The 14,417-nt window shown below is 38.0% G+C and overlaps 2 long non-coding RNA genes across 14 annotated transcripts in view; both read left to right on the top strand.

Moving 5' to 3' along the window:
* LOC144992153 (uncharacterized) overlaps positions 1-14,417 on the top strand; it is a 94,644-nt gene that overhangs the window by 53,016 nt on the left and 27,211 nt on the right. The window lies entirely within an intron of this gene.
* LOC144992150 (uncharacterized) lies at positions 1,721-14,075 on the top strand. Of its 13 annotated transcripts, none has more exons than XR_013655975.1 (15): positions 1,721-1,996; positions 2,935-3,041; positions 3,183-3,254; positions 5,116-5,291; positions 5,369-5,456; positions 5,572-6,068; positions 6,151-6,233; positions 6,356-6,440; positions 6,512-6,628; positions 6,710-6,841; positions 6,939-8,978; positions 9,052-9,140; positions 10,239-10,376; positions 10,795-10,924; positions 12,544-14,075. It is a non-coding gene; the product is annotated as an uncharacterized LOC144992150 (long non-coding RNA). The 13 variants fall into 13 exon arrangements; XR_013655972.1 differs by having other exon boundaries at positions 1,721-2,417; XR_013655977.1 differs by adding an exon at positions 10,535-10,595 and having other exon boundaries at positions 1,721-3,041.

Raw genomic sequence — 14,417 nt, 5'->3', positions numbered from 1 at the left:
GCATTGACGGTTTCTCCCGTAAAATAATCTGGCTGCGGGCTGCCTTCACCAATAGCGATCCCAAAGTAGTAGGGGTGGGATTATATAAGCTTGCTTCTTCCCACTCCTTTTCAAGCAATAAATCAAACTCTACTTATACCTCATTTCATCATTTCTGTAATGAGTTTGATAAATATGTGTAAATTCTTTATTGCTTTGACTACAATGCTTGAAATAAATCAATAAAAAAAAAAAGTCATCGGGGGATACTTCCTGGAGGCAGTGGAGTGCATTGAGGGATGCCCTAGGATCACACGAACAGACTTGGGAACAGAAAATGTTGTGGTGAGAGACATTCAGCAGTATCTCAGAAGAAACAACAAGGATGATAGAGCAGCAGAGAGAAGTCACATCACAGGGGCGAGTACAGCCAACCAGAGGATTGAAAGTTGGTGGGGATTGATGAGAAAAGAAGGAATCGAACAGTGGATCGTGATGCTGTCCGAGCTGAAGGATGAGGGCTCCTTCTCTGGAGACTTGTTGGATAAGGCTTTGTCTCAGTTTTGCTTCATGCCAGTCATTCAGGTAAACAAAAAGAAAGAAAAGAAAAATGAATTTGAATAACTTTCTAATAAATATGTGACTGTTTCTCAAACACATCACAACAATATAATTTGATGTAATTTTCGTATCTCTTTTATTTTCATCTGCACTCTTTTATCTAAGATAAATTTGAAAACCAAAGATGATCATTGGTTATAATATGTACCCCATGTTCCTAAATTTTGTATTCATTTTTTACAACAGGAGGTGCTAAATGACATCAAGAATGTCTGGAATGCACACCGCTTAAGGCCCTCTAAGAACCAGCATGTGCCCTGTGGGATATCAAATATCATGTACATGGCTCCACACCTCTGGGACGCAGAAGACTTCCTTGTTCCACTGAACGACGATCTGACCATGTGCAAAAGCAGCTGCACGTTTTTAAGTCCCGTCCCATGTGAAATGGATTTGTTTGAACTTTTTACAATAACAATGCAAGAGTCACACTTAGAGTTCCCATCCACCATGTCTCAGTCGCTTGATTTATATCTTAATCTGAGGGAAAATATTCGTTCAGAGTTGGCTGAGGGTGTTTAAGGACTGGATAACATACTAAGATTTTGTATTGAAACATGTTTTGTTCTTTTGCTTACAACTAAAATTAAAACAAATCAGAATCACATTGAAGACTGGCAATGGTGTTGTTTAATTGTAGAAAATATATCTGTAGTTGTTCTTTTTAATGCATAAGTTTTGTGTTTGATAACTACAACAGACTTTTAGGGCCACTCAAAAAAAGTTATATTACGAGATCTAATAACATGCTTTATAGATTAATTGGTTACTCTAAATGGTCCCTAGGTCTGAATGTGAGGGTATTTATTAGTATGATTGTGGCCCTGCGACAGTGACAACACGTCCATGATGTCTGCTGCCCTCGCTCACGAGTGGCCGGGATAGACTCTGGTAGCCCCACAACCCTGAAAGGGACATAATAGGTTTAGAAGATGAATGAATGAATAAACATTACAAGATTTAAAGGTTTACATTTCCTACTGTTTCTTCATAAATTTACAAGATTAGAGTTGAAGTGACCATTAAGTGCAGCAATTGAATGCCACGCAGCAGCAAAGCAGACAGACTAAACTTAAAGGATTCAAAGGGGTTTATTGTCATATGCAAAGTAAGGAAACAGTTTTCCCTGTCAACCCAGTCTCATCCTAAAATGTGTAGTAGCTACATTTGTCCACATGGAAATGCGTGAGAGTTTTACAAAAACGCCCCCTAAACTGTGAGGGGGATACGTTTCATTTTTCTATTCATTTTCTACGAGCCTTCTCAGGATCACGTGACTTTGGAGGTTTGGCCTGCCGTGAGCAAAAAACATGGCGGATGCACGTTCATTTTTCGGTGGAATATCCCATAAAACAAGATATTTTGAGGACTAATTTTTATTTTGACAACATTTCTAGTGAGAAATATACCATTGTCTTTTAAAATATGCTTTCATTTTGGACATACAGTTTGTAGTTTGCTTGTTTCGTTCAACTTTTTCTCCCAAAGGCTCTGTTACGTTGGAGAAACACGTTAACTTTCATTCATATCTGCAGACGTGCGCGTGGGTCACGTGACTAATATGATTCTCTTTTTTTCCGCAGAAAATGCCATAAAATAAGAGTGATTGTGGACTAATTTATTTTTGAAAACATTTCTAGCAGAATATATCCCCTTTATTTTCGTAATATTGCAGACATGAAGTTGTTTGTTTGTTACGTTCAACTTTTCCTCAAAGGATCTGAAAGCGTCTGATCTTTTCCATTCATATATGCGGGCTGACGTGGGTCACGTGACGTGCCTTTCTCTTTTTTTCCTGTTGAAAATCTCGTAAAAAGGTACGTTGCGATTTACTAATTTGTTTTATTTACATTTCTAGGGACCCGTGTATAGGTTTTCTCGTTCCGTGTTGCTGTTGCGGCGATCAGGCTTTGATTGACATGTGACAACAAACCGGAAAAATGTTGAGTTCAGGGACGGACCAAAGAGTTCTTTAAATTGATTTTTCTGCATTTTAATTTATTTACACTACGAGTCTAATGGTGTGTGATAGAAAAAACTATAAATATTATGATAAATGAGATGAAAAAATTATTTTGATGGAGTTTATAAAATATTAGGATCTATTATATTCTTTTTTCTTTAACTGTCAATTTTTTGACGTATCTCATATATTATAGTATTACAATGAAGTGCTCTAATTTATCTGTTAAAAAAGGTTTCATCACTGTTTCCTGTAGTAATTCTCAATAATGTTTTAAATAGGATATATTAAATAGGATATATTATCTAAAGTAAACAGGCTTTTAAGCCTTCAATTTGCCCCAATTGACATGAAGTGCGCATTTCGAAAAGCCAGTGAACGCAGCGTCATACGGGCACCCCCACCCCACTCCCCCGGAAACCCCCGGATGAACCCGCAGGAAGGCGCGCGGCTGAGGAACTTCTTGGACAGCTGGAAGGTGGGCGATGCTTTGAACTTTTCTCTGTAGAAATGTAATGTTTAGATTTGGGAAACCAGGGATGGGTTTTTAGTAAAAACGTGTTGGCTGTTTAGGATAAACGTTGAATGACGAGGCGTTTTTCCATCTTAAATTTAAAAGGCCGCAGCATCACGGTGAAGGCCTCTTCTGTATAGAGGACGGGGGCGGAAACGTCACGTGGTCTCCGCAGAGGTAAGTTTCCTTTTGGGTCATTTAGCCAGAAACGGGGGTCTGCAGCCCTTTAAACAGCTAAGAGCATTTAAATGTCTCACTGTCCAGAACTCAGTAGGACACACAAGGTTTCTCTTCAGCCTTTAGAAAATCAAACACTCATTTGCATTTATGTTATTTTGGAAACTGGATAACTACTGGGGTTTACAAAGGCTTATTTTTTTTTACACATTGTAGATTTTATGTTGTTAGTACATCTCAGCCAGTATTTCTTTAAGGGCCTATATCATGCAACATCAACGTTTTAAAATTTTAAAGTGTATTATAATGTTAATTCCTCACAAAAACTAATCCACAGCGGTATTTTGATCCATTCACGCATCTCTCAGCATTCCTCTGAAACCCTCTGAGCACCAGCCCCTCCCAATTCACAATAAGAGGGTCCTCACATTGTGACGTCATCATAAGTGAGGAGCAGCCTCTTCTAGGAAGAGCCTGTGCAGCTAAAACCGCCTCCAGGCTAACAGACACGCCCACTTTCTCAATGGAGCTAGCGGTGATCAGCAAAATGCTTTCATTGCACAATATTCACATCCATCTTTGCAAAAGTTTGGATGGAAGAAACGCAGAAACGCTGCCGACGCCGACTCTAGGTTGATGTCATGAAATAGGCGACACCCACAAGAAGAGAAAGGCGGAGCCTCAGAGATCAAGGAAATAGTTTATTCTAAATGGCTAGCATGGTATAGGCCCTCTAAATTGTGCGTATTGACCTCAAATTGATTTTTTTTAGGGTACGTTGTCAGGTTTAAAAAAATTCTTCATAAATGCTGGAATTTCTTAAAATATTGTGCATCACCGCTTGATAGATTATTGAAGCATTATGGGTACTGTAGTCAGGAGCCTGGCACAGTAATACTTTGCTTCAACTGTTGAGTAGATCACCAAGTTGAGTAAAGTTTGACTTATCTGACTGTTTTGTTTTGCGTGATGCGCTGTGTCGTCTGAAAAATAGGATATTTGTTTGAATTAAAAACATTTTTATTTTTTGTCGGAGAACCACAGAGGAGGGGTCAAGGAGCCACTTGTGGCTGTGGAGCCTCAGGCTGCAGACCCCTGGTCTAAACAATTATGGCTGATTTGGCTGACCACATGTATTTATCCTAGCATTGTCAACAAAGTTAAAGAGCCGCTCCAATGGAAGTCATGTTTTTAAGATCAAACATTTTTCTCTTTATTGAGAACATTAACAAAAATATAAACACATACACAATAATATAAGATTAAAACTGTTTCTGAGTATTTATTCAAATCTCAATGGATCAGGAGAAAATGAAACTGATTGTCTCAAAAAGCTTATAGTTGTGACGCTCTAACTGCCATGAATGGGCCAAAGTCTCTACTCCACTCCAATTCTGATGCATCCACTTGCAGACAAAAACCAGTAGATCCATTAATGTCCTGAGTTCCCTTGTCTGAGCTGGTATCTGGCTCAAAAGTGTACACATGGATAGCTCCAATGTTGCTCATTGATTTTTTTTTTTTTTTTTGCTATGCTAATGTCGGCTAGGGCTTGTGAGGTGCTATAAGCTAGCGGGAGAGAGAATCAACAAACGGTTTATGGGAAATTAGCAGAGGCAAACATCTGCACCACAGCTCTGAGGTGAAATTCTTATGAGCTGCTGTGCTGCAGAAAAATGTCTTAAAAAAACAAAATGATCGTAATTAAAAAAAACACTGGGAACGATTTTATAATAGCTAAAAATTCTGTTGGAGTGGGACTTAAAGTCCCACTCCAACAGAATGTCTGATTCCTGATTCTTTTGTGTGTGTATGTATATACATAAAAGAACCTCATGTTTTTTTCCCTTTCCTCTCTCAGACTGGTCAGTTATTTGGAGACAACATGCACAAATAGTTCCTGGACTGATCTTCTGCTAACTTTGAGATGGAGAGGCTGTCAGGTTCATCTGTTTCAGGGTCCTGCATGCTCTCCCTCTATGTTTGCCGTAGCAGTGGATGGAACTTGCTAAATGTACTGTTTTGAGAGCCAACTGGGTTGTGTAAAATTCTTTTCCACCTACATTTTTGATGGTCTAAATGTTTTTTTTATGTAAACTTTTCTGTTCTTTTAGGCTCAGTGGTTATTTGGAAGATGCGTTTTTGACCAAAAACACTGTGGTGACCTCCTTTGTGAACTGCATTCATGGGGAAATAGAATATGTAAGGTTATTTTCATGGCCTCTTCCTTAAGAAAATGAACATGCCTGCATATATGTTTTATTGTATTTTGTGTCATATCATCATGTTAATATACGACATTTATTTGTTTTGATAGAATCCTGGAGATGGGAGATGTGGAGCAGGTAAGTTTGTGGCAGCACCAGAGTCCTCCAACAAGTTTTCTGGCAAAGTAAATGAGGAAGGATCGCAGTCTGCCATCGTGGAGTTTTGCTGAAAGGCCTGAACACGTTCCATCCATGCATCCATCTTCTTCCATTCATCAGGAACCAGGTTGTGAGGGCAGCAGTCTAAGCAAAGATGCCCACACTTCCCTCTCCTCCAGCTCCTCTTGGGGGACCCCGGGGCCAGCTGAGAGACGTAGTCTCCCCAGCGTGTCCTGGGTCTCCCTTAGGGCCTCTGCCCTTATTCCTGTTGGAGTTTTTTTCTAACCCCTTATGTTTCAAAAGTTTGCAAACATACATTTTGGTTGAAATGATGAGGATCCGAGGATGAAATCAAGAAGGGACAACATCAGGGAAAGGGACTGAACCGACTGAACAGCTTCCTCTCTTCAGCAGACACATGTTCCGAGTACATATGTGTCAAATATTGGTAAATACTCATTGAAGATGCATCCTTTTTGTGTAGTTTGTTTTCTCAGTTTAATACATTTTGATCCTTTCATTCTGCACAGACATCCTCGCCGTTCAGGCCGGTGGCTGGAACAAGCGGAAGTCAGAAAAGCTGGAGCAGACGTGACCAGAATGATACCTCCAGGTAAAGACTCTGGTAATGTAGATAAATGTTGGCTTGTTTCTTTCATGTTACTCTCATGCTGTTGATGTGGAATATCTCTTGATTTCTTCAGTATTATTAATACATTAATCTCTTCCCACAAGGACCAATCAAAATGACCCAGAGAAAAACACTGAAGGGCTTTGTCTGAGCATCAGGAAAACAAGAATCAGCTGTCATCAAGATATGGTAAAAATCTTTTGTAACCTTTGTGCTATCTTGTGACCCCACCCTGACGTGTTCTCCCTACCATGACAAAGGTGGATAAAGGTGGAAAGATTTCATGTAATCCATGGACACCAGTGAAGATCACAAATCATTGAAGAAAAAAGGTTCAGAGCACTGTCTAGTGGGTCTAGATGACCCAACTCCCAATGGTAAAGTGCCTAGGATAGAACAAGGGTTACACTTTCTAAAGTTGTTGCATAACTGATCAAGCATGATGTGATGGATTGCAGGTTATGGTGCCATGGTAAAGAACTAAAGGCTCTATGATGTCATGCTGCTGACCAGACTGTGGTTGGTGAAGTCCAGCAGCACTGCAGATCCTTGAAGTGTGGTTGAAGAGCTCTCCTCCCAGCTTTTGGAAGGTTCTGCCCCACACAGCCAGGAGGTTTCTCTTTGTGATCTGCATGGATGTCCAGGGCTTGTGGCATTTATGTGTTTTCTTCTTCATTTCATTTTTAGGCAGCACAGAGTCATTGATGGAGAGAGGACGTGAAGGACTAATTGTCTGTTGAGGAGGAGACTTTTCTGCAGTTCAAGCCCCAGCTCCACCCCTAAAAAAAGGCTTATATAAAGGAAAACCTCATTTCAACTTTGTACCAATAAATGACTTTTAATTGAAATGAGAGATTTTTTTCTGAACTGCACCAATGAAGGGTTTTTCAACCTAAATTTCAACAATTACATTGTTTTTTACCTCCGTTCAAGTTTCTACAACACTAGCCTAACATTTCAGTGCTCACACCTGTGCTGAAGACACTTCTCATTTTAACTCAAACGTTTGGCCTTTGATTTGTATGTCCAACACCTTAGAATGAAACACTGACCTATTAAACTCAAATAATAAATGTGCTATGCATCTCCAAATCCTTTGTCAGGGTACAGACTACATTTTAATTGTAGCAAGACTGAAGTAAAATGTAGCAAAATGACAATGAGTTATCTTAAATTAGGGGTAAATGACATGAGAAATTAAGAATATTAGAAGTGTGGAGTGATATGTGTATCAGTATGTTAGCTGCAGGAAGGGCGCTGTCCTTGACATGTTCCTTTACTCAGACAGGATGACAGGTAGGGAAGGGGGTAGCCGATGATCTGCTCCAGTATCTTCAGCACTGAAGCTTCTGCTGCTCTTCTTCAGTTTGATCTGAGAGCCAGACCATGATGCAGTTGGACTGGCTGAGCGGTAGGTTGCCAGCAGCTTCAGACGTGCTTATGTGCATTGTTGATAACGTCCTGAATGTTAGGAAACCAAGTTAGATCAGCTGAGATGGGGATGCCAAGGAAAGGGAAGCTGTGAACCCTCCTCTATGCCTACTAAAGTCCAAGATGACTTTCATGGTCTTTTATTTGCCGATCAGCCTTACACTATACAGTTTCCGCACTTGTCTACAAAGTTCACCTCAGTGACCTTTAATAAGTCTTTGTTATTGGCAAGTTAATTACTTATATCCAAGACATGGAGATGTGGGTCCAGTATGAGCAGGATTTGGGAAATGGCAGTTGCCAAGAACTCACATGAAGTTTCAAGGTTTTTCCCTTTATTTGGAGCAAAAAAAGTTTTTGTCCTTTGTTTGTTGTGCAGAATTGCAAACCTAGAAAGAAATCAAGTTGAAAGAATTTATATAAATGTATTTGCCCTTCTTTTGACCCTTCTACATCATGAATATTTGGTGGCTGTTGCTTGGCGACTGTGAGATCTCTCCATAGGATTGACATGGGCTGGGCCTCTCAATGACCTTGATATGATTGTTCTTCAGCCATTCCTTGGTTGCCTTGGCTGTAGGTTCTAGGTCACTAACCTGTTGGAAGACCCATCCATGACTGATTTGAAGGGTCCTGGCTTAAGGAGGGTAGGAAGTTCTCACTCAGGATTTTCCATTAATGGCTCCATCAACGTGGTGACGTAGCTCTGTGCAGAAAAATAGCCACAAAGCATAATGCTTCCACCTCCATGTTTGACAGTGGTTAAGCTGTTCTTGGGGTCATAGGTAGCAATTCTCTTCCTCCAAACCCAATGGTTGAGTTGATGCCAAAGAGCTCAGTTTTGAGCCAAACATTCCATTATGCAGAATAAACTGATAAAGCAAACCCTATTTTTCAGTGTGTGATTTTCATTTTTTTCATAAATCTTAGGACAATTTAGATGATAAAAGTAATAAATATATGAAAACAGTATAATACAGTAAATATGTAAATATTTGATGTGATGAACAATGCTTATCTGATTTAGACCCAACATGGAATATTTTATGACAGACACACATCAAGTTGTGTTATTTAATGCTCGTAATTTAGACACAAATGATAGAAATGTTAGGTTCATATGCCAAAGAGGCCATGTGAAAATTCTTGTGCAAATACGCATGCGTGCGCGCCGTGCACATTAAGCCACCCCACCCCCACGTATCCGCGCGCCGGTCGGTGGGTGTTGGGCGTCAATAAAGGTAATCTGGTTGTCGCGCGTTCTGCATCTCTGCACGAGCTAAAGAAGTCTCAAAGGTAAGAAATGTTTGACACAAGAGGCAGTAATGAAAATACTTTATGGTCATCTGAATGTATTTTCATCTGACAGATGAATGCCGCTGTTGTTATCACTGTGACGGAAGAGCGGTGCTGAAAAATACGGCCTCCATCGAGATACTGAACGTAACACGACTGCAGGTTACTATGATCGTCATAGAAAAATGTATTAATTATTTGTTTCGACTGTATAGTTATTGTGGTGGAGCAGAGGAAGGGAGGCTTTGTGAGAATCGGGGTTACATTAGCTAATGATTATGGCAGCGCTCGCGCCACCGCCGGTTTCCCGGCAAAAAAAGGAACAGTAATTTACTGATATATTAAAGTGTTATGATTGACCTATTTAGGGTTTTTCTCCAAATTTACACAAAAAACGTTGTAACAACGATCATCTGGACTTGGTTTTGTAAATATTTTAAAACAGTCTCTGTCTCAGAGACCTGGACTGACTGACTCCTCCCCCTCACGTTCCAAACAGGAAGTACCCGCTGGCTCCAAGGAGCCAAAATCCTGTAGACTTCTAAAGAGAAACAAACAGCTGTTAGTTAGTCATTCTATGGCTCAGATTAACCATTCTTGTTGTGATACCCTTTTCAACATGTTTTTGCTAATTCCAGTTATTTGTCTTACAAAACTGTTTCTTTATCACAAGTTATTCAAATTATAGACTGACCAACAGATGCCTCAGTAATAGCATGTGCCACCTTGAATGTTTGTTTGACAAATTCCACCAAGCTCACTTTCAGTGGAAGCAGTGTGGACTTTCAACAAGCTTACTCCTGATTGGCGACAGTAGTTGCCATAGAAATGTTGACTCAGATCAATCACTGTCAACTGGCTCCAACGTGGGGACGTCTGTATCACAGAGAAACGACGACAGAATTGAATTTGTTATGATGGATCTGGAAGTAAATGGGTGACGTCACACTCGCTCAGACCTTTTCTCTGATCCAGTCAAACTGCTTTTTTACCAGTTTTATTCCAGAAATCATTTTGGACAAGAGGAAAGACATCTTCAGCTCAAAACCAAGTCTTCATGACCTTTTTTTATAACTTTTCTTTTTAAAATTCAGAAATAATAACCTGCACATTCTTACAAAACTGTTAGACTTCAATTGCTACCTTAATTTAATTGTAAAACGAACAACCATTAATTGTCATTAATATGGCAATATTTTCCCCAAATCTTATCAGAATGGGGAACTGGAGACATAAAAATTCTGCTTTTCCTATTTTCAGCTGACTCTGCCACGAGGCTCGACAACTTCTTGCATCAACTGTGATCGCTGTGGCCGCCAAAACATCCAAATGTCAGGCGGGCTACAAAGATTTCAGGCCAAAAGAGAAAGCCTCACATGTGATGAAGTGTCTGTATTGGTATGTATTTACCATCTGTGACTCAGAGTCATTAACCAATTGTCGATCTGTTCACAGTGTTATATGATAATTTAAATTTTGACGATGACGATACAAAAATTGCTGCCAAACCTGCCAAAAAGTCCCGCCTCTTACCACACACATGTTGTGCCCCTAAGGTGCCCTAAGTTCCCTGATCAAGCAGAAACGTGCTTTGACTAGATGAAGGCCTTGTATCAGGTATACTGGTAATAATAATTTTACATTCACCTCAGTCTGTTGTTGTTCCTCATTATTCATGGAAGCTTGATGACACGACATCTTCAATCTGCATAAACTCTAGTTTGATTAGAAACTTTCATTTGTGAACCGTCAGCAGATCTGGTCATGTCTCACCAAAACAACCACACTAATCATATCATCATTTTCATCCATTAAGGTTGGAAAAACCAGCAGCCCTCCAGTGCTTCAGCCGTCCAACCATCAACCGTTTCAGACATCCATCCTCTCACCACTTCAGCCCCACAGCCGTCCACCAGTGTCCCAACTCCTGACATTTTACTATCCTGGTACAATCTTATTTTTCTGCACAGTTAGCAAAAATGATATGTTTTTAAGAAATTCCTGTGTTTTTTTTATCATCAACAAATGTTTCTCCAAAGAAATGTGAAACTACAGAATTATTCATCTGGTGGTTATTTTTACACTTTTCCTCAAATCTTTAATAAGAAAGAAATAATTCAGTTCAAGTTTACTTTAGCTTCTCTTTTTAATGGGCATTACAGTTGATATAAAACATATAACATGCAATTAAAATGCTTTGTAGTTAAAAACATTTTACACACTATTAAAAGATTCTATAAAATATTATTTAAAAAGAATCCTTTCCAAGAAAATGTTGACTACCGTATATCTTCCCATAGTAGCCCTGGCGTGTATTCCATCACAGTGATGGTTAATGGGTTTATTTTGCAGCAAAACTTCATCAAGAAATGCAGACAAACACCAGCAGATGAACATTTCAGGATTTATTCAAATGATGAGAACATTGGATTGTGTTCTGATCAGCACTGGCTGTTGACGTTTCTTTTCTCCTTGAAGCATCAGCCTCCGTATCAAAAATCATGTTGGTTGTCATGAGGATCTCTTTCCTGGAGACACGCCCACCTTTCCGTCTTTGTGCAATAATTCATGTTCAAACCAGTTCTTCTAATTTGTCGCTTTTCTTTGCATTTCCACCAGTAAAAAGTAATACGACAAAATACTTGCAGAATTTGTAAAGATTTGGATTTTGTATTATTAATTTGCCTTTTTTAGTCTTTTATTATAAAATAACTATGCATTATTACTTTATTTTAACTAACACATTTATCTTAGTTTACAGTAGTCCTCTTAAACATCTCTTAAACAAGTTTACACTTTTCATCTTTCAGAATGCAGCCGTGTGATTGGAGGAAAAGATTAATATGCAATGAGGACATTTAAAGAAAAAAGGAGCAGTTTTTATTTTACATTATTACTATTTTAAAGTAGAACTCTAATGTATATAAATGCTTTTTTATTAATTTGTTTGGCATATTTACTGTGTTAGAGTTCTGATGATTGTTTTGAGTGGTAAACGTTTTTATTTTATTTATGAAACCCAGATGGAGTTAATGGAGTGCTCGTCATGTTTTATGTTGTATATATTATTAATGAATTTATTTATTTCTTTTGAAGTGCCTATTTGCAAGTAAAGAAGGCGGGGTTATGGTTAAAATACGTGCGGACAATCCAGCAACGTGCCTCTTCAACATGAATTTCCATCAGTTTTTTTGCTTGGTCGCAAATAAATAATTCCAAATAATAATCAGCCTAATTTGTTTTTTTGTTTATTTAAAATTATATAAATCTTTTCTAATTTTGTCAATAAAAGGACAAAAGGGGTAGATGATGGATGCATGTCCAAGTTTTATTATTCATGTTCTACAAGTTGTTAGATATTGATTATTTGATGCTTTTGTGCTATGCGTTAAAAATCAATGTAATATTGTAATTATTCATGAATATTTGAATAGTACTAATATTTCCTACAAAGGATAATTGACACTAATCAAATTAAAAACAGTCGTCCTGTAAGCACTGAGTGAACAAACTGTAGCCCATTGTCTATCACTGTTTGATTGAACCTTCTCTACTTTTCTTGCAGGGGGGGGTCATGGCCTCTACGCTGGATTCCAAAAAAGAGACAAAAAAAACCCCGCCCTCAACTCCCACTCTTAGTCAGACATGTTTATTTTTTTTATTTACAATAATAAATAATATACTATGTACATTTATTTTGTTTTACTTTTTTATACTTTTTCCTTATTTCCTATAATATTTATTAGTAGTTGTTGTTTGTTGATGTTAGTTCTTTTTAGCCCCTTTTATGTTAAAATAGACGTAAATGATCCAGATGCTGATATTCTAATATATAGACAGATTTATGAATGAATTATTCTCAACAGAAGTTCAACGCTATTGTGGTAGCAGTTTGACTGTTTTACTGTAATCTGTCGTGCCTCACCCACTGTCCATCCCATAAAAAGAACAATTCTACATCATTAACCTTTTATTATTTTTATTCATATGGCACATTCATAAATACAAAGTTATAAATCATACCCCCCATTTTTTTAACTTTATCAATGAGTTCAAACAAAACATGAACACAATAAGAAACTCTGACAATAAGAAAGCATTTAAAACATTCAATCAATGTTTTTGTGAAAAATTTCATAATAATCCCCTGGTTTGTTTCTTTCTTGTTGCTTTTTGGAATTGTTGTTTTGAATTGTTAGTCAATAAAGTTTGAATAAAAAACAACTGCAATCTGTCATGCGACAAGGTACCTTCGCTCTGAAAAACATTTGATGTTTTGTTTCTTTAAGTACCTGCAAAACAAAAAGTTTGCATTAGTAATGGAAACATTAATTTCTGTTAAAAATAAACACCTGTTTGTCGCTGGGCTTATTTTTAAAACTTAATCTTCCCGATAAACGTGGGAGCAATCACAAAACCAGTTTAGAGCCAAACGTCTTTTTTTATTATTTACAGTGTATTTCTTAACTCAACTAGTTGATGTTGAAAAAATACGCTTGCATGGACGTTACGACAGAGTACATCGGTCCCTAGAAATGTTGTTAAACGTAAATGTTAAACCTCAGACGATCTTATTTTACGAGATTTTTTTTCCACGGGAAAAAAAAGAAACTCGCGTCACATGACCCCACGTCAGCCCACAGATATGATGGGAAAGATCAGACATTGTACACAGTATTTAGACTTGTAGTGTGAATACTTTAACATGTAAAAGAATATTGAATAAAATAAATCGCTAAGTAAATTTAGAGAACTCTCCAGTCCGTTCCTGAACAACATTCTTCCGGTTTGTTTAAATGTCCTTCAAAGTCGCAACAACACAGCATGAAACCTATACACGGGTCCGTAGAAATGTAAATAAAAATAATTAATAAATAGCAACGTACCTTTTTACGAGATCTTCTATATGAAAAAAAAGAAACTCAGGTCACGTGACCCACGTCAGGCTGCATATATTTATGGAAAAGATCAAACGCCTTCAGATCCTTTGAGGAAAAGTTGAACGTAACAAACAAACTACGAACTGCATGTCTGCAATGAATGGATATTATGAAAATAAAGGGGATATATACTGCTAGAAATGTTTTCAAAAATAAATTAGTCCACAATCACTCCTATTTTATTGCATTTTCTGCGGAAAAAAAGAGAAACATATTAGTCACGTGACCCACGCGCACGTCTGCAGATATGAATGAAAGTTAACGTGTTTCTCCAACGTAACAGAGCCTTTGGGAGAAAAAGTTGAACGAAACAAGCAAACTACAAACTGTATGTACAAAATGAAAGCATATTTTAAAAGACAATGGTATATTTCTCACTAGAAATGTTGTCAAAATAAAAATTAGTCCTCAAAATACCTTGTTTTATGGGATATTCCACCGAAAAATGAACGTGCATCCGCCATGTTTTTTGCTCACGGCAGGCCAAACCTCCAAAGTC

The sequence above is a fragment of the Oryzias latipes genome, chromosome 5 (genome assembly GCF_053564925.1).
Source record: "Oryzias latipes strain Hd-rR chromosome 5, Olatipes_Hd-rR_3.1".
Taxonomy (NCBI): Eukaryota; Metazoa; Chordata; class Actinopteri; order Beloniformes; family Adrianichthyidae; genus Oryzias; species Oryzias latipes.
The sequence above is the reverse complement of the archived record's forward strand: the minus strand, read 5'-3'. Positions and strand labels throughout refer to the sequence as shown.